Genomic DNA, 4,110 nt, shown 5'->3' on the forward strand with positions numbered 1-4,110 from the left:
AAAGAAAGAAAGAAAGAAGAAAGAAAAAAAGGAAAAAAGAAAAGAAAGAAAGAGAAAGTTATGGTATCTATAGTAAAAATACATCCAATGGTTTCTGCTCTAATGGAAACATTACCAGAGATTATCTGCTTTAAGGATGATGGGGTAAATTTGGCATTTCTTTTGCTTTTTTTTTTTTTTAAGATTTTATTTATTTATTTGAGAGAGAGAGAACAAGCAAGGAGAGGGCAGGGAGAGAGGGAGAAGCAGGCTCCCTGCTGAGCAGAGAGCCTGATGTGGGGCTAGGTCCCAGGACCCTGGGATCATGACCTGAGCCGAAGGTAGACGCTTAACCAAATGGGCCACCCAGGCACCCCTGGCATTTCTTTTCCTTCCTGAGAATTACCCAAAAGCAACAGGAAATATAAAGCACAAAATTAAACCCATTTTTGTGAAACCATGAGATAGCTAAACCCACAAAATACAAACTAAATGGAAGAGTTAACAAAGCCTATGAGTATGGAGCAGGAGTGGGAGGAAGAAGAGAAGGGATACCACCTTTACGGTTCCCCAGAAGGACTGGTGCATGTGATTCTGGAAGCTAGGGGTACTCCCTGGGCTGCACGCAAAATCCAAAACCTTTGTTTACAATAGCATGAGCAACATACTTGCTTGCTCCTATAGTTGAAGCTGCCCTGAACCAAGTTAAAATTCTAAAAGCAAATGATAAGGGGTTACAAGCCTTATCTGTGGGATTCTGTCTGTGTCTCTGTTAGCAGGAAAGAAGTGAGTTTTGGCCTTGTGCACGGCTCCATAGCTGGGACGACATAAACACACACACACATATAATCCTGGGTCATGAGGAAAAATCCAGCTAGCTAGGATCATAACCTTAGCCAATACCCAAATATTTAGTTGGGGTCTCATATGCACTTTATGTTCTGAAGGAACCCAAAATAAGTTCACAGTATTCTATACACTCAGACATGATTTTGAACAAGTCAAATATCCAAATGTCTAAAATTATTGTAACTTTTAATCTTGCATTTTTCAAAATATAGATTTAGCTTCATGTCAGAATGTTTTATCTTCAAGTAAATGTAAATATTCACATAATATTGAATACAGATTTTACCATAATAAAGAAAATTATATGCGAGTGTGTATACACACACATTCTTTGAAAATATTTAGTTAAAGGGGCTCCTGGGTGGCTCAGTCGGTTGAGCGACTGCTTTCGGCTCAGTTCATGATCCCGGGATTCGGGAGTCCCGGGATCCTGGAGTCCTGGGATCGAGTCCCGCATCGGGCTCCCTGCTCGGCGGGGAGTCTGCTTCTCCCTCTGACCCTCTCCGCTCTCATGTGCTCTCTGTCTCTCATTGTCGCTCTCTCAAATAAATAAATAAATAAAATCTTAAAAAAAAAGAAAATATTTAGTTAAAAATTCAATGACTCTTTACAAATTATCTTTTATTTTTTATAGAATAAAAATACAAAATAAATGGGAGAAAGGAAAAATGCTTCCTTTTGCAGCTTGTCTTTATGATCATGTCTCTATTCATTCATAAGTGTATAGTAAGTGCCTATTCTCCACAAGCCTAAAGAAAGAGAAGAAAAATACAATGCTACCTTTTGCATCAAGTAGCTCACAACTTGAGAAGTTAAGGTGTTGGCACACATACACATTATTTAAAGCAGGGCACGAATATCCACGTAAGATTCCTCACAGTGTATACGCTAAGAGATCAAGATCTACTCATATCTTTATCCCCCAAACTCTTCACGCCACACAGTTTAGTCTACTTAATCTCCTTTAAAAAATGTTATGTTAGTAATGGGAATTAGGATTACCGTGTTTTGTTAAAGCTAAAATGCCATTTGTTTGTTGTCAGAGGTACCACAATGTCAGAAATGGTAAAATGCAAACAAGAATGTGCATCTGAACATCAGTGATGCTTATTTTAGGCTCTCGGGCACCCTGAGCAATCCCTACGTTGGTGCAGCATCCAGCCCAGAGTGGGTTCTCAGAGCCTTTGCTGACTGAAGAGATTATCTGCTTTTTAATCTGATTCTACCCACACTTAACTACACTGCCTTCAAGTATGCCAGGTATTGTTACCAACATTTTATAGTAATCATTCAGCCGTATGGGATGGGGGACAGACTAAAACCTAGAGTTCTCTTGACACAGTGTTTAAATAGAGATGAGATTGTTTTTGAGTAAGATATATTTTGTTTTATATTTACAAGTTTTCTCCTTTAAATAGACACATATATTTACTCAATGTCTTTTAAAATGATGAATAATAAAACAGCCAAACTCTCATTGTATAAGTAAATTTTTGGTAGTGTATGCAATTTCTACGACTTCTCATTGTCTTGAAGTTATCATATAATTCAACACTTCCTATCAAGTATGTGGCTCAGGGAGATATAAATTATATGTATTATGAGGAACTAATGCAAAAGGAAGAAAATTTTGTAAGGCTTATTTTTAAAATGTCAAAACAAATGGCAAAAATCATACTAGGTCTAAAACATTTCATAGTTGGATTTACTTAAAAACTCTAGTAGATAAATTTCCACTTATTTTACTTGAAGTTCAAATTGTTCAGTAGTACTATTTATTTATTTAAACTGACAGCCTCCTGTAGTAAAAATAGTAATACCTCCCTGAAACAGCTTAAAACTCTGGGTAACTAACAATGCATTATAATCAAGTGGTTTTCTATAACTTGTATGTGCAGCTCATTATTATGAAAATAGTTGAATAGTTTTTTAAAATGAAGTGGATTGAACTTTGATACTAAGAACAGTTTCTCCATGTGATTATACCTACTTAGCTTTATTTTTCTCCCCCAGTCCAAAGTAGCTAATTTCTAACAACGAATTATCAGTAATAGTTTGCTTGAGTTTACTGCAAAGAGTCACAGGACCATGTTTAAATGAAATGATAACTTGGTTCCCTTCCACTTCAGAATGAGTACGTGGTCATCCCATCAAAAATGTCCATTGTTAATAACATGCCTTTGGGTTCTACCACATGATGCTTGGGTATTTATATTTTAACTACAATTCTGCAGCAAGACTAAGATGGGACAAGTAAGAAAGACAAGCACTTTTTTTTTAAGTTAAGGAAACTTAAAAAAATTATATTGGTGTGCTTTTATTTCAAAATAATTTTTATTTGTAACAAATAACTAAGGTCAATCTCTATGATAGTACCTTGGAAAGAATCAATTCCTTCTAATTTCTTCTAATTGCTCTGTCACATAAAGGATCAAAGAGGAATAAAAATTAAGCAACCGGATTATTACTACAGAAGACTGAAAAACTGTAAAAGACAAAGTTCTTCTAGAAGATGCTCATGTATGAGAAGTGATACAAATAACAAATGACATTTTCTATAGCACACATTATCAATTTTGACCTGAATACCGCTGTGAATGAATCTGGAAGGGCAGAAATTAATATCCTAGCTCTATCCCTTGAAAAACTGAGATTAAGAGAGGTTTCATTTACATAAGGCCATGGTATTAGATGCTATTTTTTAGACCAAATTCAGAACATTGACCTCAGAATAAATTACTTAAATATACTTTAAGTCATGATAGAGGAAGCCTAAACAAAAATACTGTAAAATCCTTGAATCCTGTTCTGAAATTTATGATGTCAGATGTCAGAAACAAACAGAAAGGAATCTGAGGGAATTTGAGAGGTGGAGCATGGTTAGTATTGGTCTTCTGTTTCCATCTTTAGAAGCAAATGAAAGCTAGGTGCAGGAGACAGAAAGATGGACATCAAAATATCACTTTCAATAGTGATACCTCAAACTTGCTCTACTTTCAACATGTATCCAGAATCCAAGCACTTTTCACCACTTCTGCTGCCCCTCTGGTGGCAGCCTCAGCATCTCTTGCCTGTGTTATTGTAATAGTCTCCAAACTGGCTTCCCTGCTTCTCCTTCTCTCCCTCGCAGAACACAGTAGCAAGAGTGAGTCTTTTAAAATGCTACCAGCCACTTCCTCTCTCGCTTAGAGTAAGAGTGCAATATTCTATTACCTTTCTACCACGTCCTTATTCACTCTCTCCAGTCAGTTTGGCCTTAATGGTTTCTGGGCTGAGTCCGGT

This window comes from Zalophus californianus, chromosome 9 (assembly GCF_009762305.2).
Source record: "Zalophus californianus isolate mZalCal1 chromosome 9, mZalCal1.pri.v2, whole genome shotgun sequence".
Taxonomy (NCBI): domain Eukaryota; kingdom Metazoa; phylum Chordata; class Mammalia; order Carnivora; family Otariidae; genus Zalophus; species Zalophus californianus.